Consider the following 23043-nt stretch of genomic DNA (forward strand, 5'->3'; position numbering starts at 1 on the left):
CCTACATTTCCTACTTACTTATAGGTGTGAAGAGAAATATTTAAAAGGTGCATGGTGCCTTAAGCAGTATTGGCAGACATTGATTCTATAGTGATACAAATAGGTCAAGTAATAACCAACTATAAGTTTTAAAATAGATTTTATATTTTTCTCTATTATTATGTAACTCTCATCATCACTACATATTCAATCCATATTCCTTTTATTTTAGAAATAAAATTTAAAAATTTTATTTAAATGATTTATGATGTTACTTGTAAGCAACATATAGTTTAATTTTTTAAAAACCGAGTTTGATAATCTTTGTATCTTAGTTATCCTTAATGATATTACTTACATATTTGGTATAAATCTGTCTTTCCCTGTGTGCCTCTGTCTGCTCTGTCCTTTTTATGTTCTTTTCTCTTTCCTTTATTACATTCTTCTGGATTAATTGTTCATTTTTTACTGTTTTGATTTTTCTTTCTGTTAGGTTGTTAGTCATACATCTTTCTTTTTTTCTTATGGGGTTGATCAGGAGTCCTTCACTCATTAAAGTGTAATGAAAGTCATCAACCTTTCTTTACAATGTGAGCACTTTATAGCACTTTAATTCCATGATTCCAACGTGTGTACCCTTATTGACATATACTGTATTTCTACAAATAGATTTTAAATTCCCTAAGATTATCATTGTTTTCTATAGTCAATATTCTTTTAGATTTACTCATATTTACTTTTTGATTACTTTTTTTTTGCAGTTTTTGGCAGGGGCTGGGTTTGAACCTGCCACCACTGGCTTATGGGGCTGGCGCCCTACTCTGTTGAGCCACAGGCTCCTACTTTTTGGTTACTTTTATCCTTTTTGCATCTCCTAACTTTCGTAGGAGATAATTTTCCTTCTACCTATTTGCATTCTCTTTCGTGTGGATCTGGAAGCACAGTCTCTCCACATTTCTTTGTCTCCAAGTTTATTTATATTGCCTTCATTTTTGAGTGATAGTTCAGATGTACAGAATCTGAGTTGACAATTAAATTCTTTTAGCACTTAGGAACATATCACCACACTGTTTTCTAACTTCTCTTGCTTTCTGGAAGAGGTCAACTGTATGTTCCCTTGAGGGTACTCTGTTCTTATTTTCTTTGGCCCCTTTAAAAATGTATTCTTTGTCTTTGGTTTTTTTGGCAGTTTTCCTGTGATAATCTGGGATTTGTAATCGCTTGTTGAATCTGTTATTTGGTTTCTTTGATAATTTTTGGAAAACCGCTGCCGATATTTCTTCAGATACAGCTTCTGCTGCATTTTCTCAGCCTTCTCTTGTTGAGATGTGGTTATGAACTTGCCACAGCTTTCACTTTATCCCAGTGGCTCTCAACATGGGACAGTTTTGTCTCCCAGAGGATATTTGGCATTGCCTTGAGACAATCTTAGTTGCCTCGTTTGGGAAGAAGGTTGCTGCTGGTATTGACTAGGAAGACGGCAGGGATGCCGCTAAACATCCCGTCTGCATAGATCGGCTCCCTCCACAACAAAGAATCATCTGGCCCGAAATGTCAGCAATGCTGCTGTGGAGAAGCCTGCTTTGTTCCATATTTCTCATACTCTTTTTCTGTAATATACATTATCTCATCTCTCCAGGGTTCATTCAGTCTGTTTTCTGTTGACCTATATTCAGTCCATGAATTTTATTGTGCCTATCTGTTGTTAGTCCCATTTACTGACTTGTTTGAAAAGTTTAGATGTGGGTGGTGCCTGTGGCTCAAAGGTGTAGGGTGCTGGCCCCATATGCTGGAGGTGATGGATTCAAACCTGGCCCTGGCCAAAAACTCCAAAAAAAAAAACAAAAAAGGTTAAGATGTTACATACTTTAGTTTTAGGGTGTCTTTTTGGTTTTTCTTGTACTTTATAGATCTTCAGCTTATTTTAAATTTCTTTAAATGTGTTAATAAGAATTATTTTGCAGCCCCTGCCTGATAGTTCCATTCTTAAGACACTTGATACTTCTGTTTTTATTATTGATTGTTTCTTTTGCTTTTCTGTTCCATGATCTGTGCTCTTTCTAAGCCTGGCTGTTTCTGTATTTTGTCCCAGACAATACAGGGTAAAAATTGTAGAGATAATTTGAGAGTCTTGAAAATACCCTCTTATTCCTTTATCATATTTGCTTCTGACCAACAACCAGCCTGTGGGTGCCAGCAACCATGCTTCATTGCCTAAACCTGATTAGGGGCTGAAAATATGAGAAGATGGGCTTTAATCAATCCCTAGAAAGGCTGGTCTGTTTCTGGTTCTTGCATATATGTACATTCAGGGTATAAATACAGATTTTACTAGGATCTTCTCTCTCTTTATGGAGTCCTGAATGATTTTAGGCATTTTCTTAAAGAACTACCACATGACTCTGCAAAAGTGACCCCGAGTATTTTTATTTTCTTAGGACCCTTTCCCCACCCTGATCTCGTCTTTGTCATTCTTCATTACTCTCTGGTGTCTTCAAGGGCATGACTTTTGCTTGTCTCCATCTTTTTAAGTAATTCTTATTGGAAGGTTCGTGAGAGCCACCTAGTTTTTCATTCTAAATTAAAACAAATACCTCATGCTGTCATGAATATGTGGGAGCTGAAGATCTCATGGAAGCAGAGAGTAGAATGGTGGTTACCAGAGGCTGGGAAAAGGAGGTGGGATAACAAGAAGGTGGTTAAGGGGTATGGAACTACAGTTAGATAGAAGGAATAAGTTCTGATAATTGAGAGGATGGTAGGGAAATTATAGTCAAACAACAGCTTACTTTTTATATTTCAAAATAGCCAGAAGAAAAGATTTGAAATGTTCCCCAACACAAAGAAAAGATGTTTTAGATGGTGGATAACCTAATTACCCTGATTTGATTATTCCACATTATGTACAAGTAGCAAAATATCACACATACCTCCCCCAAATATGTACAATTAATATTATGTATCAATAAAAACATACTCAGAGTGCACCTTTATAATTGGCACAGATTCATTACTGTATAAATTTTATCCCTCCCAAACATGTTTACAGCTCTGGGACATAAACCTACAAAATTCTTTTAATCTTTATAGATTGGGAATTATAAACATTTTTGCTAAAGGAATTTTGTGCAAGTTGCCTTTCAAAGACTCACTGAAGATATTCCCCAAAGGGTTCAGCAATCTCTGCTCCTGTTTCGTCCCTGACATGCTGCTAAAAGAAGAGAAATAGTCCTGTCATGGTAGAATGCCAACAAAAATTTATGCTCTCTTAGTGATTTACTTTAAAATTTAGGTTAGATAGTATTTTACTCCTTCTCAGAGAAGAAGAAATCATTCGGCATCTTCTAATTTTACTTCCTATACTCTTTAATTTAGGTTTTTTCCTTATATTCAACATCAGCTGTAAACTATTTCAGCGAAAAAAGATTCCAAAAGTATTGTAAAATAGTGTTGATATGTGCATATTTATGTGTGCATAAATACACACTCAGACACACACACCTATGTTTGTTATCATTAGCTCTGCTTACGGAGTTTTTTTAATATATCAAAATAAGGTATCCTACTATTAAGTTGCCAAGGTATCAAGCTTGAAGATATAGCAGAAGCCTTGGAGGCAGCTCCCAGCAAATCAAAGTAATTGACTGTGAGACTAACATGAAACTAGACAAGGAATTATATAAAGTCCTTTATTATGGGTTACAAATCAGTGCAGAGCAATGGGTTGTGGGAAAGGCCTGGATATGTGGCTGACTACAGGCGCTGAGTCAGGTCATCGGGCACAGGAACTGACCTGTCTTAATTGCAAGTAGCACTGGGCAGAAGGCAAGGAAATTGTAGTTGTCATGGTAAGTGAATGTCACCTGTGAAAGATTCTCAGGGTGGGAAATTTACTCTTGGATTATTGAAAGCAAACTGTTTGAAAAGATTCCAGTGTTGGGTAGAAGAAGTGGTGTCTCTACTCCAGGGAGGGGACACCAAGAGGAAGGGGCAGGTGTTTGCATTATTTGTGGAGACAGGTGTTAGGGTATCTCTTTAGCTGGTTTCAAATTTCAGAAATGTAAAATGAGTTTCTGATGTAATGTACCTATTTAAGAAGCTCACAGATACAATGTTATTATTAGGTATTTAGATGAAGAAAATTAGGTGGGGCAAATGATCTCTTCTTCCCTGAGAACGAGCAAAATACTACCTAATCCTGAATTTTAAAATAAATCAGTAAGAGAGCAGGGGTTTTCATTGCCAGAGTCTGATCAAGTGGAAGTGAATAAAATTCACAATGAAATCACTACCCAGGAAAGATTAGTTTGTTACTGTTCTCTATTAAGACTTTTAAAAAATTTTCAAATTAATATGAGGGTATAGTTGTTTAGGTTACATTGTTTTCAGTTCTAAGGTAAAGTTCAAGTTGTAGTCGACCCTTCACCTGGGCATACTGAATATCCCCACAGTTTGCATATTAGGTGAGATTCTACCATTTGTCCTCCTCTCCCTCCCTTCCCCCTTGCTAGATTATATTTATATTTTATTTTTGTGTATGTGGGCTTGTTGTTTATATATTGATTTCATATTAACATTGAGTACGTTGGATATGTATTTTGTTTCATTCTTGAGATACTTTACTGAGAAGAATGTGTTTCAGCTCCATTCAGGTAAACACCAAAGATGTAAAGTCTCCATCTTTTCTTATGGCCGAATAGTATTCCATGGTATGCGTATGCCACAGTTTGTGAATCCATTCATGAGTTGGTGGGCATTTGGGTTGCTTCCACGACTTGGCAATTGTGAATCGAGCTGCAGTAAACATTCTGGTGCAAACTTTTGATGTGATCTTTGATATGTTGGCTAGCTCATAAAGATAGACCAGGTTTTTCATGTTGGAAGTTATTCTTTAATCCCATTTTAAAACTTTGAATTGCAGTATAGTGGATATTCACAAATGTGGCTCAATAATCAAAACCAAGTCAATGAATTATCACAAAGGTATCACCACCCAATATAGCTCTTCCCTCCTTCAGAGCAGAATTATTAGCTTACTTTAGACTAGTTTTGCTTCTCTAAGGAACTTCATATAAGAGAAATCACTTAAGTGCACAGTGCATATTCTTTGGGTCTGGCTTTTTGGTTCAGTTTTATTTTATTTTATTATTATTATTGTTTTGTTGTTGTTGTTGCGGTTTTTGGTCAGGGCTGGGTTTCAACCCACCACCTCCGGTATATGGGGCTGGCACCCTACTCCTTGAGCCACAGGTGCCGCCCCCTTCAGTTTTATTTTTTGTGAGTCACCTAAGAGCCTACAGCTCTGTCTTATTTATTTTTATTGTATGAATTTAATAGGACTTATTGTTAAGTTGATAGATATTTAGATTGAGTGTAGATTTTATCTATTATGAATATTGTAAATGTCTTTAGAGCACAGGTGTGTGCATTTGTGTCCGGTCTATATATGGAAGTGCAATGCTAGGTCATAAGGTGGCATGTTTTTAACTTTTCCAGATGATGCCAAAAAAATTTCCAAAATGGTTATACCAATTAACATTTCCATCAGCAGTGTATGAAAATTCTTATTGGTCTATAAACTCAACAACACTTAGTATTTTCAGTCTATTATTTAATATTTGGGTGGGTGTGGAGTGATATTTCCTTGTGATTATATGTGTGTGTGTGTGTGTGTGTGTGTGTGTGTATAAATTTCAGGTTAACGTGGGGGTACAAACAACTAAGTTACAATGTTTGCATTTGTTAGGTAGAGTCCCTCTTGTAGTTGGGTCCTGCACCCAAGAGGTGTGCCGTCTACCCTTACATTGTGCCCATTAAGTGATAGCACACCAATCCCTGTCCCTTCTTCCCTCTGGCCCCTCCTTCATTCCCTCTCCCCCAGCTTGAATTGAGTTGAGTTTTTCTCTTATATGGGCATATATTATATCATCTACTGGCTTCATGTTAGTATTGAGTACATTGGATGCTTGCTTTTCCATTCTTGTGATACATTGTGAAGGAGAATATGCTTCAGCTCCATACAGATTAATAAATACAAAAGATGTAAAGTCTTCATTTTTTTTTTTGGAGACAGAGTCTTACTATGTTACCCTTGGTAGAGTGCACTTGCGTCACAGCTCACAGCAACCTCAAACTCTTGGGCTTAAGCCATTCTCTTGCCTCAGCCTCTCAAATATCTGGGACTACAGGCACCCGCCACAATGCCTGGCTATTTTTTGGTTGTAGTTGTCATTACTGTTTAGCAGGCCTGGGCCACGTTTGAACCTACTAGCCTGTGTGTGTGTGGCTGGTGCCCCCAGCCACTGAATTATGAGTGCTGAGCCAAGTCTTCATCTTTTTTTTATGGCCAAATAGTATTCCATGGTGTACATATACCACAGTTTGTTAATTGTTAATCCATTCCTGGGTTGGTGGGCATTTAGGTTGTTTTCACATCTTGGTGATTGTAAATTGAGCTCTGATAAACAATCTAGTGCAAATGTCTTTATGATAAAAAGATTTTTTTTCTTCTGGGTAGATACCTACTAATGGGATTGTGGGATCAAATGGGAGACCTAATTGGAGTCCTTTGGATTCTCCGTACTTCTTTCCAAAGAGGCTATACTAGTTTCCAATCCCACCAGTGGTGTAAAAGTGTTCCCCTCTCTCCACATTCACACTAGCATCTACAACTTTGGGACTTTGTGTTGTGAGCTATTCTCACTGGGCTTAGGTAATATCTCAGGGTGGTTTTGACTTGCATTTCTCTGATTATTAGGGATGATGAGAATCTTTTCATGTTTGTTAGCCACTCATGTGTTTTCCTCAGAGAAGGTTCTGTTCATGTCTCTTACCCAGTCATAGATGGGATTATTTGCCTTTTTTTCTTGATTAATTTGAGTTCTCTTATAGAGTCTAGTTATCAACACTGTCAGATTCATAACAGGCAAATATCTTTTCCCATTCTGAAGTTCGTTTATTTGTTTTAATTATTGTGTCTTTATCTGTGCAGAAGCTTTTCAGTTTAATTAAGTCTCATTTGTTTATTGTTGTTGTGATTGCCACTGGAGTCTTCTTCATAAAATCTTTCCCCAGGCTGACATTCTCAAGAGTTTTTCCCACACTTTCTTCTAGGATTTTTATCATTTCTTGTCTTATATTCAAATCTTTTATTCATCTTGAATCAATTTTTGTAAGTGCTGAAAAGTATTGGTCCAGTTTTAGTCTTTTACATTTGGCTATCCAGTTCTCTGTATGATTCTCTCAATAGATGCAGAAAAAGCATTTGATAAAATTCAGCATCTTTTTCTGACAAAAACACTTAAGAAAATAGGCATAGCTGGCACATTTCTTAAACTGATTTAAGCCATTTAGAAAAACCCACAGCTAACATACTGAGTGGAGTAAAACTATAAGCTTTTCTGCTCAGAACTGGAAGCAGACAAGGATGTTCTCTGTCACCACTACTATACAACATGGTGCTGAAAGTTCTAGCCATCTCAATCAGGCAAGAGAAGGATATAAAAGGTATCCAAATGGGGGCAGAGGAGGTCAGACTCTCACTGTTTGCTGATGATATGATCTTATACTTAGAAAACCCCCAGAGACTCAACCACAAGACTCCTGGAAGTGATCATGAAATACAGTAATGTCTCAGAGTATGAGTATAAAATCAGTGCCCATAAATCAGTAGCCTTTGTATATACCAGTAACAGCCAAGTTGAGAAGCAGATCAAGGACATGAACCATTCACATTATCTTCAAAGAAAATGAAATGCCTAGGAATTTACCTATTAAAGAAGTGAAGGAATGCTCTACATAGAGAATTATGAAATCCTAAGAAAAGAAATAGAAGACATTAGCATACCATGCTCTTGGCTGGGAAGAATAAACATTGTTAAAATGTCTATTCTCCCCAGAGCAATCTATAGACTCAATACAATCCTTGTTAAATGCTGACAGCATACTTTGAAGAAGTGGAAAAAATAGTTCTTTGTTTTTATGGAACCAGAAAAAACCCTGTATAGCCACGGAAATTCTTAGCAATAAGAACGAAGCTGAAGGCCTCACTCTACCAGACTTTAGGTTATAAGTCCACAGTGATTGCTTTGTGATTTTAAACATCAATTTCCTGATTACTAGTAAGGTTGAAGATACTTTCATGTTTTAATTTTCCATTTCCATATCTTCTTTTGGGAAGTATATTTTCATGTCTCTTGCCTGTTTTCTCTTTTTTTGTTTGTTTTATTTTGCATTGGTTTGATTTTTCCTTGTTAAATTGAATTTGTTGTTGTTGTTACATTTTAGACATTGTAGACATGAGCCCTTAGTCATTGTCTTAATTTTTTTTTTTTACTGTTATAACATAATGCTCTAGATTGAGTAATTTATTTATACTAGGATTTTTTTTCTTGAGATTCTTAGGGCTGACAAGTCTAATATTGAGGTGCTAGCACGTAGCAAGGGCTTTCTTGCTGCTTCAAAATATGGTGGGAGGCGTAACATGGCATAAGGGCAAAGGGAAGGTGAGAAAAAGAACAAGAGCAGGGTGTACTTAGTGTGAGATTAGACCCGCATCAGTCCCTTCATGAATGTGGAGCCCTCATGACCTGCACATCTCTGCCTTTTTTTTTTTTTTTTTTTTTGCAGTTTTGGCCGGGGCCGGGCTTGAACCCGCCACCCCGGGTATATGGAGCCGGCGCCCTACTCCTTGAGCCACAAGTGCCGCCCAACCTGCACATCTCTTAAAGGTCTCATCTCCACAGTGATCCCAATAAGAATTAAATTTCAATGTGAGCTTTCCAAGGACAAACATTCAAATCACAGCAATCTGTTATATATTTTTGCACAAATTATATGTGTATATTTTTTTTTGCACAAATATATATATGTGTATATATACAAATGGGGACGGAAGACCCCATTGTGGCAAGGGAAAACCCCCCCAGAAAAAGGGAAAAATTACAATGTAAGCTGAGTGAGTTGGAACAAAGAAAAGTCAACTAGTTTACCTTTAAACTAGCTGCTGCTAAATTTCTTTCTTTTTTTTTTCTTTTCTTTCTTTCTTTCTTTTTTTATTTCTTTTATATATATATATATTTTTTATTAAATCATAACTGTATACATTGATATGATCATGGGGCATCATACACTCGCTTCATAAACCATTTGACACATTTTTATCACAGTGGTTAACATAGCCTTTCTGGCGTTATCTCAGTTACTGTGCCAAAACATTTACATTCTACATTTACCAAGTTTCGCAAATACCCCTGTAATATGCACCACAGGTGTGATCCCACCGATCCCCCTCCCTCTACCCACCCCCCCCTTTCCCACTTCCCCCTATTGTTAAGTTGTAGCTGGGTTATATAATTTCAACGCACTCCCTATTAAAGCTCCACTGTCATATTTTAAAGATCTTGAAAAAACATTACTTCGTTTTATATGGAATCAGAAAAAACCTCGAATAGCTAAGACATTACTCAGAAATAAAAACAAAACAGGAGGAATCACACTACCAGACCTCAGACTTTACTACAAATCGATAGTGATCAAAACAGCATGGTATTGGCACAAAAACAGAGAAGTAGATATCTGGCTAAATTTCTCATCTGAGAAGTTTCCGGCTTTTCCTAGAACTCTGGCCTATTGGGGATATAGCTTGGTAACCCCTCTGTTAGCTGTGTAAACACTCTGAAGGAATAATGGCCACAGAGGATTTGTGTTTGCCTGGGGCAGAGACCAAGGGAACAGCTTGATCCCTGAAATGTAGGTAGGAGGCTTATATCCCTTATAACAAAGGAAGACCTTCTATGGTGGTGATGAGAGGAAAATTCCTCTCTCCCACCAATTCTTCAGAGGAGATTGAGGCCCGTGGTGTTTTACTCCATAGTAAACTAGCGGAGTTTAACATCTCCCTAGGAATATGCGTATGTGACCTCAGACAGGAGGCTGCCCTCCACCTGCCCTCCACCCCAGAAATTCAGGTTCTGAATTTCTCAATACTGCACAGACCCTTAAAGTTAGTAATTATAGAAACAAGAGGAGCTGATATGCTCACTCAGAGAAACTGCTGGTGTCTTTGTTCTCTTCCTCAGCTTACCCTCTTCGCTAATGAGCAAACAGCCTTCAATAAAAGCTGAGTGGAACTGATATTTGGGGCCACCATCAAAACCCCACAAGCGGTGGTCCCCTGGGTTCCTACCTTTGAAAGTTCTATTCTGGGTGTCTTGTCTCTTTCTTTCTCGTCATTTCTAACTTCATATTTCTTCAGTCGGTCACCGCCAGATCCACAGGCCTTAAAGTACCCTACCCCGCTTCTGTGTGTCACTTCTGGCCTTCCTCTAGATGCTGACTTGCCTCCCCGCGTGTGTGTGCCTACACTCAGCTAGTCTACCTAAGACCCCCAGCACCAACCCTTGTCCTCTGTGCAGTCCCCTTTACTCTCTGACAAGATGAAAGAAACTATTATGAACCAAGAGAAACTCGCCAGACTGCAGGCACAAGTGTACATTGGTGGGAAAGGAACTGTTCGCAGAAAGAAGGTGGTTCATAGAACAGCTACAGCAGATAATGAAAAGCTTCAGTTCTCCTGAAAGAAGTTAGGGGTAAACACTATCTCTGGTATTGAAGAAGGTGAATATGTTTACAAACCAAGAAACAGGGATCTACTTAAACAACTCTAAAGTTCAGGCATCTCTGGCAGCAAACACTTTCACCATTCCAGGTCATGCTGAGACGAAGCAGCTGACAAATGCTACCCAGCATCTTAAACCAGCTTGGTGCAGACAGTCTGACTAGCTTGAGGAGGCTGGCTGAAGCTCTACCTGAACAATCTGTGGATGGAAAAGCACCACTTGCTCCTGGAGAGGATGATGACGACGAAGTTCCAGATCTTGGGGAGAATTATGATGAGGCTTCTGGGAATGAGGCAGACTGAATTGAGTCAACTTCTGAAGATGAAACTTGAAGAAGTTACTGGAAGCTGCTATTTTATATTATGACTGCTTTTTAAAATTGTTTATGGATCTAATAAAATCTAGATCTCTAATATTTTCAATCCCTCCTCCACCCCAATAAAAAAGACCCTACCCCCCTGGGTGAGATCGTGGCATAATCTAACTCTGAAGAAAAATCAAAATAAAAATTTCCCAAATTATTATAGCAAATCAAAATCTTTCTACACTAATTTAGACACAGTCCCTTTTAAGGCTGAGTAGAGTTCCATGGCGTACATATACCACATTTTATTAATTCATTCATGTATCGATGGGCACTTGGGTTGATTGCACATCTTTGCAAGCATGAATTGTGCTGTAGTAAACATTCAACTGCAAGTGTCTTTTTGATGAAATTACCATTTTTTTATGTTCACCTGAAAAACTCTGACTTTGTAGTCATAGCTTATATGTGAGCTGTCCAAAAAGTATCCAGCCATTTGTGGATTTTTTTTTTCTCCCCATGTTACATAGCTGGATACTTTCCAGACAGCCTTTATATAGTAAATGAAACATGTTATGAGTTTTAAAAATTAACTGGCCAAAAGCTTTAAATATATCCTTTTTGAAAAAAAGCACAAAGTAAAAAGTGTTATCTTTAAAAATTTTCATCAAATGTTGTTACTCAGCAAATTTGTGGTGGAACCATTAAATCAATACACTTTTTTTACATTTGCCTAAAATATCTGTAGATTAAAGACGAAGAAAAAAATTTTTTTTCTTTTTTTTTGGAGACAGAGTGTCACTATGTTGCCCTTGGTAGAGTGCTGTGGTACTCAAATTCCTGGGCTCAAGTGATTCTCTTATCATCCCAAGTAGCTGGGACCATAGGTGCCCACCATAACTCCTGGCTATGTTTTTTTAGAGATGGGGGTCTCACTCTGGCTCAGGCTGGTCTTGAACTCCTGAGCTCAAGCAAATCTACCCATCTTGGCCTCCCAAAGTGCTGGGATTACAAGTGTGAGCCACCATGCCTGGCCAATTTCTCCTTCCTTCCTCCCTCCCTCCCTCCCTCCCTCTTTGTCACCCTAGGTAGAGTGCCACCCTAGGTTGTCATAACAACCTCTAACACTTGGGCTCAAATGATTCTCTTGCCTCAGCCTCCCAAGTAGCTGGGATTACAGGTGCCCACCACGATGTCTAGTTATTTGTTTTGTTTTGTTTTGTTTTTGAGATGGGGTCTCACTCTTTCTCAGGCTGGTCTCCAACCTGCGAGCTCAGACAGTCCACTTGCCTCGACCTCCCAGAGTGCTAGGTGTGGTGGTACATGACCATAGCCTCATATACTTGGGAGGCTGAGGCAGAAGGATAGTTTGAGCCCAATAATTTGAATACAGCCTGGGCAAACTTGCAAGACCCCGTCCCAACAGAAAAAAAAAAAAAAAGGAATAAGATATGTTGATAAAAATTGACAGTGTTTATAGAATCCTGATGTTTGCAAATGTTCAAGTCCTTGTCCTGTAGGCAGTTAGAGGTCAGGATATATATATATACACTTTATATCTGGGATATTTTGAGCAGGAGTATTGCTCCAACTGGTGTGGAGCTTCCCTGTCCCCTTCCTCTATCAGTGGTGTTGTTACAACTCCAAATTAAATGGAAACTGCAGCACAGGCATTCCTCTCAGTCCTCAGGCCAAGGAGTGGTCTGTACTGACTTGTGTTCCTAGGAGAGAGAGCCTTTAATTCAGCTTCCTGTTCTCCGGGATTTTAATGCACAGCTAAAGATGATATGTGGTGGCATCCTGTTGTTTTCCCCACTGAAGGAGGCAGGGCGGTTTTGGACCCAACATCCTGCTCTGTGCATGAAGCAATTAATGCAGAGTCTGTGGTCCAGGACCAGCTTTGGCAGTGCCCATCAGGTATGCATCAAAACAGCAGTGTACAGATGGCAGATTCATTGTTTTGCACAGAGAAAATTATGGGCCTTGGATTAAAGTAAAAGCTGAAAAGGAATATTCATGGCAGCAAATTTTTCCTTTCCTGGGGGTGTTTTTACATCAGTGGGAAGCAGCTGGTCATTGATGTGTTGGCACAAGGCAGTTTTTGGGGATTTTTCCAAATTTCACTTGGAAGCAGAATTAGATAATTCAAGTATTTTTAAAGTGATTAAAACTTAGTCTTAATAGAGGAAATGAACATCAGAGGGGGATACTTGTTATATCTTTGTCTGGATTGGGAAGAGTGTGCCTATTTCAGAAATGCCACTCCTTTGGAGGAAAGCGAGGCTTTTAACTTTATTATTGCATTTTCCAGGAAATCTGCAAAGGGGTTTGGGTGCGGCACTGGAGCGTGCTGGGATTCAGGGCCTGTCTTCCCTCTAGGACATAGCTTTGGGTGCATCACACACACTATGTATCTTGCTGTCAGCATTTGAAAAGAACCTTAAAACCACATAATCTCTGTGTATGTAGTAACTTTTAGTGTTTTCAAGGCAGTTCCACTTACTTTTGTCTCTTTTTTCATGTGGGGGGGTAAGGATTTTGAGCAGATGTGTGCAGTTGCTGCTTTTTTTTTTTTTAGACAAGAGTCTCACCCTGGGCCCTGAGCAGAGTACAGGGGTGTTATCATAGCTCGCTGCAACCTCAGATTCCTGGGCTGCAAGCATCCTGCTGCCTCAGTCTCCCAAGTTTCTGGGACTACAGGCATGTGCCATGATGCCGGCTGAGTTTTTAAAAATTTTGTGGAAATGGGGGTCTTGCTCTTGCTCAGACAAGTCTTGAACTTCTGAGCTTAAACAATCCTCTCACAGTGCTAGGATTACAGGTGTGAGCCACCATGCCTGGCTAGTTTTGTCTCTTTGAGGATCGTATGAAATGGTGTTACATTATAGTAATATGACCATCTTACTTGGTAGAGGACATTTTGGAACTTAAACCTAGGTCCTCTGTATTTTTTAATTTCCAGGATCTTTTTGTGTATTCATTCCAAAAAAAGTATTATGAAATCATGAAGATATTTACATAGGTGACCAGTGAGATTTTATTTTCCTTTTGAATTATTATTTCTGTCTGATACATTTTACTCCATGGCAGTTACCTTGCTGTCTGAAGATTGAACTGTCAGGTTGGTGCCCACATCCTTTGCTGTGGTCACCGTGATCCTTGATAAAATGTTCTATTTTCTGGCACAAAATAAAGTGTCATTGTGTGTATCTTACCACACACTGGGATTTGCCTTTGTTAGGGAGTGCTTTTGTGAGAAATCATAATATATTTGGAAACTACTGACAGATAGCAGGTGATGCAAGAAACTCTGACTTGAATCTAAGTAGATACTTCAGAAAGAGACAACTGAGCTAATGTGAAGTACAAATATACATGGTTTTGTTTTCAAAAAAGGTTAGTGTCAGAGGAATATGTGAGTGAGTACTTACATGTAAAAGGCCCACTGCATACTTCAGTTCCAGTACACCACGTATAAAGAAAAATGGGGGGGCTGTGTTGGGTACTATAGAAGGGTTTCAGTGTCCAAGCTCCAATAAGAAAGTAATTATTCTAAGATCTCTGCAAAGAAAGGAAAGACAATAAATAAATAAATAAAGATATGCTAGGATTCAAAGTTTACCACCTACAAATTATCCTTCAGCATTGCTGGAATAATGTTCTGGTTATGCAAAACCAAAACCAAACTAAGGAGAATAAGTGGGGTATAAGAAGTACAAATAGGGGCGGCACCTGTGGTACAGTGAGTAGGACACCGGTCCCATATACTGAGGGTGGTGGATTCGAACCCAGCCCTGGCCAAACTGCAACAAAAAAATAGCCAGACATTGTGTTGGGCACCTGTAGTCCCAGCTACTTGGGGGGCTGAGGCAAGAGAATTGCCTAAGCCCAAGAGGGAGGTTGCTGTGAGCTGTGACGCCATGGCACTCTACTGCGGGGGACAAAGTCAGAGTCTGTCTCTAAAAAAAAAAGAAAAAAAAGCAGTACAAATGCTAAGAGTACAGGAAATTTGACATTAAGCCTAATTGTCAGTTGTCACTTAATCTATAACCCAGATTTTAGACTTCACTCTAAAAACAGTCCAGGAGGGGGGAAGGTAGTGTGTTTCAGAGGTAGGAAAGCAGGGAATATACATTCTAATATCTTGAGAGTGTCTCTGTATCAGCTCTCTGTATACACACATATATAAACACCAGTTTTTCTTATACAATATACACACACACACACACACAGATACCAGTTTTATGTATATATAGATATATGTTTGTGGACTGATTTGTGAAGACAGATAAAACAAGTTATGTATTTTCAAAACTAGGTAACTACTATAAGAATAGAAATAAGATAAAAATTTTCAACCCTTGAAGAGGAATAAGGAACAAAGAAAATTGAGCAATCCAGTAGAATTAAAAAGTGGTTTTAGAAAGCACCACAGGAGACAGTGGTAAACAGGTAACACATTATGACAACAGAAACAGATTGCACAATCTTATCTGTAATCACCATGTCGTGAAATGGAATCCAGATTTCATTTAGAAAGCCAGCTATATGCCAGTTTTGGGAGATAAACTTCAATCACAAATGCTCTCTGTGATGAAATAAATAGAGATAAGCAGGAAGATAGGGAGAACCTACAGTAGGCAGGTGTGAACAGTGGGCACAGTGCTGCATCTTGTTCTCAGGAGGAAAGCCGCCTGCCAGAGGTGTGAAGGGAGGGAGGGGCCTGACTGAGCCGTGATGGGAGGGCGGGGCCTGACTGAGCTGTGATGGGAGGGCGGGGCCTGACTGAGCTGTGATGGGAGGGCGGGGCCTGACTGAGCCATGAAGGGAGGGAAGGGCCTGACTGAGCTGTGATGGGAGGGCGGGGCCTGACTGAGCCATGAAGGGAGGGAAGGGCCTGACTGAGCCATGGAGGGAGGGAGGGAGGGGCCTGACTGAGCCATGAAGGGAGGGAAGGGCCTGACTGAGGGAGGGAGGGAGGGGCCTGACTGAGCCATGAAGGGAGGGAAGGGCCTGACTGAGCCATGAAGGGAGGGAGGGGCCTGACTGAGCCATGAAGGGAGGGAGGGGCCTGACTGAGCCATGAAGGGAGGGAAGGGCCTGACTGAGCCATGGAGGGAGGGAGGGGCCTGACTGAGCCATGGAGGGAGGGAGGGGGCCTGACTGAGGTAGGAAGGAAGGGAGGGAAGGGCCTGACTGAGCCATGAAGGGAGGGAGGGGCCTGACTGAGCCATGAAGGGAGGGAAGGGCCTGACTGAACCATGGAGGGAGGGAGGGGGCCTGACTGAGGCGTGAAGGGAGGGAGGGGGCCTGACTGAGGTGTCGGAGTGTAGGGGTAGCCAGAGGTGTAGGATGCACACACACATCAAGTGTTGACAGGTCAAGCTTACCTGCCTGGGGGCATCCTGGGCTGTGGGGAGGATGAGATGCATGGCAGTAGTGGCTGACACCCAGGCCTGGCTCTGCAGCAGGTGTGACGTCACATTCAGTCCTTGTGGCAGCCCTGTCATGTGGGTTGTCATCGTTTTCTTCATTTTGTTGACTGGATACCAGAGGTGGCTCAGATTACTAATGGTTTATCAGGAGTGAAGCCACCATGCACATAAGGCCTCTGATAGCTCCCAAATGCTGTGGGCTCAGGAAGCCCCTGGAGTAGGTGGCCCTGAGCAGCCCCCTTGCCCAGCCCTGCTCAGGCCTGCGGGGAAGCCAGGCTTTGGTGACAGAGAGTAGATGCTGTTCACAGACAGACTTCTGGATTCCTAACCATCAGAAAGAACCTTTTTCACTCCCCTCGTACTCAAATACTTGGCTTAGTTATATGTTGCTTCTAGGAAAATTCAGAGAGAAACAAAAGGTTTGGAATCGTAAGAACAGGTTTAAAAATGAGATGAACTCCTTGGTAATTGTGTGAACTCAGGAAAGCTCTTATGCCTCTTACATCCTGCTCTTTAAAATAATAGTATATTATACCATAGTAAGGTCCCAATACCCTTGTGATTGAATGTACTTTTAAATTAAAAAAATTATTTTTATTAATATTATTCTTGCTTGTCATTTAAAAACTGAGACAGCCACATTTCCATTTCTCATAGATAACCGGTTCTAACTCTTTTAGCTCTTTCTCTGAGATTTACAAACATGTCTCTAAATAAAATGTTTATATTGGTACATTTTTGCATTAGAGTTGTGTTCAACATCTAAGGACTTTGAACGTTGAAGGTGAGGAATTCCTAAACAGTGATTCTTAATCAGAAACATGCAAAAGAAACCCATGAAGAACTTTTCAAATATGAGTTGAGTGCTTGAGGGATGTAAGTGAAAATGGAAAAATAGGCACCTCTGAAAATTATTTCCCTCATGAAAGCAAAAAGAAAAGTAACAAAATTTGCCAGAAGCAACTCTTTGTACAGGTTTGGTAATAAAAGGCTTCTGGGGAGAATTTATTTTTTAAGAAATGGCCTACTTCTTGTTAAAAATAATAATCTTTGTGACATTTTAACCTGTGATATTTTTCTCCCCCACCTCAAACTCCCTGGTAGCCTTGAAAACCAACAGTCTGTGATTATGGTGAAAGCTGTTGGCAGATTATAGTCACCCAAGTGGACAGGACAGGGTTAGCGCTCCTTTGGAGTATCATTATCAGAGAATTGTCAGTATTTGATCTTTCTGGTGGTTTAGCAGAAGACTCCACTTGCAAGATTATCTTTATTTGACCTAATTCAGAGCTTTTGTAATCCAAAAGGCCCTTCTCCTGTGTGTGTTAGTTGAAAATTTAGAAGTAATTACTTGACCTTGTGGCTGTTTGAGGCAGCTGGTATCAGTTGGAATAGACAATAAACCAATAAAAACAGATTACTGGGAAAGGCTTGGGAATTAGATATCCACAAGTTCTTTAGAGTCATATGTCAGGCTGGGCACATGCTCAGAAAAAATCTGAGAAGGCCCTAACTTCCCATCTCTGACTGACTTTGAGGCTGTTTATAGGAGGAAGCAGATGGCAAGCAGAGTTGTCAGTTGCTTGGCTGTGTGTTGAAATTATGCCCCAACACCCACATAACCCATTGGTGAAGACTGGGAGATTTATTCGTTCCAGGCATTAGAGAAAATCCCTGATACATTAACAACTGACAGCTAAGCTAACAAAACAGAGATTTTATGATCATATACAATGAATAATATAGATTATACAGAATTAGTTCAGAAAAGTTACTAAAAAAACAGCAGCAAAACCAAAAAATTGAGGGGGATATGCTTTCTAGAGTTGTCATGTTATAATGTTTAAAATATCCATTTTCCAACAAAAATACATAATACATGCAATGAGGGATAAGCATATGGCCCATGCACAGAGGACCCAAACCCCGCCAATCAATAGAACTACCCTAAGGAAGCCCAGATGTGAGATTTACTAGACAAAGACTTTAATCCAGCTTTTTCTTTTCTTTTTTTTTTTTTTTTTTTTGTAGAGACAGAGTCTCACTTTACCACCCTCGGTAGAGTGCCGTGGCATCACACTGCTCACAGCAACCTCCAGCTCTTGGGCTTAAGCGATTCTCTTGCCTCAGCCTCCCGAGTAGCTGGGACTACAGGCGCAAGCCACAACACCCGGCTATTTTTTGTTGTTTGGCCGGGGCTGGGTTTGAACCCACCACCCTCGGCATATGGGGCCAGCACCCTACTCACTGAGCCACAGGCGCCGCCTTTAATCCAGCTTTTTCATGTATGTTCAGTGAAGTAAAGGAAACCCTGTCTATAAAGAGCTAAATAAAATTAAAAGAATGTCTTACCATGATAAGAATATCAATAAAGGTGTGTAAATTCAAAAGAACCAAATGTAAATTATTGAATAAAAAAATTCCAATCTGAAAATAAAAAATTCACTAAAGGATTTCCACAGCAGATTTGAGCAGGTAGAAGAAAGAGAAACAAGGACCTTGAAGATAGGTCAACTGATTTTATTCCATCTAAAGAACTGAAAAAAAAAAAAAAGTAAAAAAAAAAAAAAAAAAAAAAGAAGAACTGAGTATCAGTGACCTGTGAGGTAACAAGATGCCAACACATGCAAAGTGGATGTCTTGGAAGGACAGTGGAGAGGAATAGGAAGACACAATACTTGATGTAATGGTTGGATGCTTCCCAAATTGAACAAAAAACATTGACCTCCACGTTCAAAAATCCTAATGAACTGAAAGTAGGATAAATCAAAGAGATTCACATTTAGGTACATCATGACCAAACTATGAAAAGACAGAGGATCTTGAAAACAGCAGGGTAGAACTGACTGAAGCAGCCTCTATCAGATGAACAGATTTCTGAACAGAAACTATGGAGGACAGACGGCAGTGGGATGACATTTTCAAAGTGCTGAAGGAAAAGACTTTCAACCAAGAATTGTTTTTTTAAATAAAATTTGTTTTTATTATTTATTTATTCATTCATTTATTTTATTGCTTTAGGTTCATTGAGGGTATAAAGAATTAGGTTACACCGATTGCATTTGTTAGGTAAAGTCCCTCTTATAGTTGTGTCCTGCTCCCAAGAGGTGTGCTGTACACTGTAACCCCCATCCCTCTCTCTCCTTCCCGTCCGCATTCCCTTGTTCCCCTGATCATCAGAGAAATGCAAATCAAAACCACCCTGAGATATTAATCTAACTCCAGTGAGAATGGCCCACATCACAAAGTCTCAAAGCTGCAGATGCTGGTGTGGATGTGGAGAGAAGGGAACACTTTTACCATGCTGGTGGGACTGCAAACTAATACAACCTTTTTGGAAGGAAGTATGAAGAATTCTCAACGAACTCAAATTAGACCTCCCATTTGATCCTGCAATCCTATTAGTAGGCATCTATACCCAGAAGAAAAAAATCATTTTATCATAAGGACTTTTGCACTAGACTGTTTATTGCAGCTCAACTTACAATCAACAAAAATGTGGAAACAACCTAAATACCCACTAATCCAGGAATGGATTAACAAGCTGTGGTGTGTGTATACTATGGAATACTCTTCGCCACTAAAAGAGATGGAGACTTTGCATCTTTTTAGTAACTAGATAGAATTGGAACCCATTCTTCTTAGTAAAGTATCACAAGAATGAAGAAGCAAGAATCCAGTGTACTCTATTGTAATATGAAGCCAGTAGACGATCTAATACATTACCCTCAACCAAGAATTTTAAATTAGCAAAATTGTCTTGAAAAACTGAAGGAGAAATTAGTGCATTCTTTGATTTTAACAAAGCAATGAGAACTCAATGCTGGAAAACCTGTTCCACATACTAAATGGAGTCCTTTAGGTGAAATGAAAGGAAAGTAGACAGTAACTTGAATCCATAAACAGAGAATGAGTACCAGTAAGCCACTACCTAGGTAAATATAGGTAAACATTATAAATATATTTTGGGTTCATAACTTTTTTTTTCCTCTTTTCTGATTTGAGAAACAACTGCATGAAGCAGTAATTATAAATACACATTGATGTGCATTCTGTAAGGATGTAATTTTTATGACAGTAATAGATTGTAATAGCATAAAGAAGCAGGGAGGAAATAGTTATAGAGTGGCAAAGTTTTTATACACTGTTAATTTAAGTTACCATCAATCCAAATAAGATTGTTACAAGTCAAGATGTTGATTGTAATCCCCAGGGCAAATAGTTAAGAAAAAGGAAGTTAGATGACAAAGAAACGGTACACTAGACAATGCCTACATAAATTAGAAGACGGTAAGAGAAGGATTGGGGAAGTGTGTAAGCAGAATTGGAAATAAATAGCAAAATGGCAGGTGTAAATCCTATGTCAGATTATATCATACATTAGACCAGCAGTTCTCAACCTGTGGGTTGCGACCCACAGGAACTATATTAAAGGGCCGCAGCATTAGGAAGGTTGAGAATCACTGCATTAGATGGATTAAACAGTTGAATGGAAAGATTAACAGAATGGCTAGAAACAATCAGACATTTATGTCTACAGGAGACATATTTTAGATTCAAAGTTGCAAACAGGTTGAAAATAAACAGATACAAAAAAGATACCGTGCAAACAGTAGCCCAGGTGAAGCGGAATGGCTATACCAATATCAGAGGAAATAAACTTTTAAAGTTGTTAGCACTTTCTTAAAAGGACATTTTATTATACCAAAACCTTAATTAGTTAAGGAGATATAATGATATTTTTTTCACTTTTGAGACAGAGTCTGACTGTGTTACCCAGGCTAGAGTGCTGTGGAGTCAGCCTAGCTCACAGCTGGCCTCTGAACTGGTCAGCTCAAGTGACCCTCCTGCCTCAGACTCCCAGAGTGTCAAGATTTCAGGCGTGAACCATTGCGTCCGGCCCCGAAGATGTGATAACTAGAACACATATGTCCCCATTACTGAGCCCCTCAGTACACGAGGCAAAAGTGACAGAATTAAAAGCTACTCACAAAAAAATTAACAAAAATACTTAAAGTCTTTAGTATCCTCCGTCCAATAATAGAAAAATGAGGGAGACTTAGGACCAACAAGTAAATAGAACACATGCGTGCCTTTGTCTCCTATCTAATTAACACCTTTTTTTGTAATACCTTTATTCTCACATATAATGTAAACAACAAACACATAAAGCAATAATTAAAATCTGATCTACATTAGAATGAACAGTTAACAACCATTAGACTTAAGTTAGAACTAATAGACACATCTGTAGGATACTCCACAGGAAGTGAGAAGACATCCCATAGAATGTGAGATGAGACGTGTTGTAATCATGTATCTGCTGAGGGTCTGGTATCTGGACTATGTACTGGGGGACCTCTCACAATCAACAACAAAAACACAATTCAGTTTATAAAAGGGCAGAAGATTCATGGAACACCAAAACACTGAATTCTGTATTTCAAAAAGATGAATTTTATCATACATGAATTATATCTCAATTTTTAAAAGTATAAATGCCAAGTCCTAACCTTGTTTCATCCTGAATTATTTAGTGTGAAAAAAGATCCAGGTATCGCCTTTAAAGAAAGTTTCTTGAGTCAGTCTGATGTGCATACTGGGTTATTAAAAACACAGACTCTGAAAATCAGTGAAATACCTGAAGTGGAAACAATATGTGACTACTTAATTTGAACGTTCCAAATGTGCTATTTTCTATAAGGATTTACCATTCGTTTTTCTCTCCTCCCCTCCCCGGATTGTGAAGGTATATTAGCAGTTCTTATTTACTTTTTAAAGTCTAGATTGGTGAAGTATTTGTATTTTTTTTTTTTGTTTTTATTCAGAAATTTAAGGGGGATACAACTGTTCTGTTACATGGATAGCTTTTCTTATATAATGCTGAAGTCGGGGCTGTTTGTGTGACCATCACCCAAGTAGTGTTTACCGGACCTGTTAGGTAGGTTTTTATCCTCTCTGCCTCTCTGCTTGCCCATTCTTGATTTGCAATGACTTTTACTTCTCTCTGTGCCTGTGTGCGCCCATCCATTAGTTCCAGATTATTAGAGAGTACATGTAGTATTTGTTTTCCCATTCCTGAGGTACTTCAGTTAGGATAATGGTCTCCGGTTCCATCCAAATCACTACAAAAGGCATTATTTCATTCCTTTTATGGCTGACTACTACAGCTTGTATACACAGACCACATTTTGTCGACCCACTCATTTGGGTTGATTGCACATATTTACAATAGTGAATTTTGCTACAATAAATGATTTGAGTACAGGTGTCTTTTTTGATAAAATGACTTCTTAATATATGTCTATTTAGAAATATTATGATTTTTTAAAAGACCTTTATTGAAACTGTAATCAACATGCATGTCATGTATATAAATTAGTAAGTTTAGAAATGCTTGCACACTTATGAAACCATCACCACAATATAAATAATAAACATTTTCTTTTTCTTCCCTTTTTTTTTGTTTTTTTGTTTTTTAGACAGTCTCCTTATGTCACCCTCTGTAGAATGCCATGGCATCACATCTCACAGCAACCTAAAACTCTTGGGCTTAAGCTATTCTCTTGCCTCAGCCTCCCAAGTAGCTGGGACTGCAGGATACCTGGTTATTTTTTATTGCAGTTGCCATTGTTGTTTAGCTGTCCTGGGCTGGTTTAGAACCCTCCAGCCTTGGTGTACGTGTCTGGTGTCATAACCACTGTGC

The 23043-nt window shown here is 39.2% G+C and overlaps 1 protein-coding gene and 1 pseudogene across 1 annotated transcript in view; both read left to right on the forward strand.

The window, feature by feature from the left end:
- The window catches only part of CHRNA7 (cholinergic receptor nicotinic alpha 7 subunit), a 156465-nt gene that overhangs the window by 25908 nt on the left and 107514 nt on the right, over positions 1–23043 (forward strand). The gene's annotated exons all lie outside the window — the stretch shown is intronic.
- LOC128579812 (transcription factor BTF3-like) lies at positions 10416–10900 on the forward strand (annotated as a pseudogene).

Source organism: Nycticebus coucang, chromosome 2 (assembly GCF_027406575.1).
Source record: "Nycticebus coucang isolate mNycCou1 chromosome 2, mNycCou1.pri, whole genome shotgun sequence".
Classification (NCBI taxonomy): domain Eukaryota; kingdom Metazoa; phylum Chordata; class Mammalia; order Primates; family Lorisidae; genus Nycticebus; species Nycticebus coucang.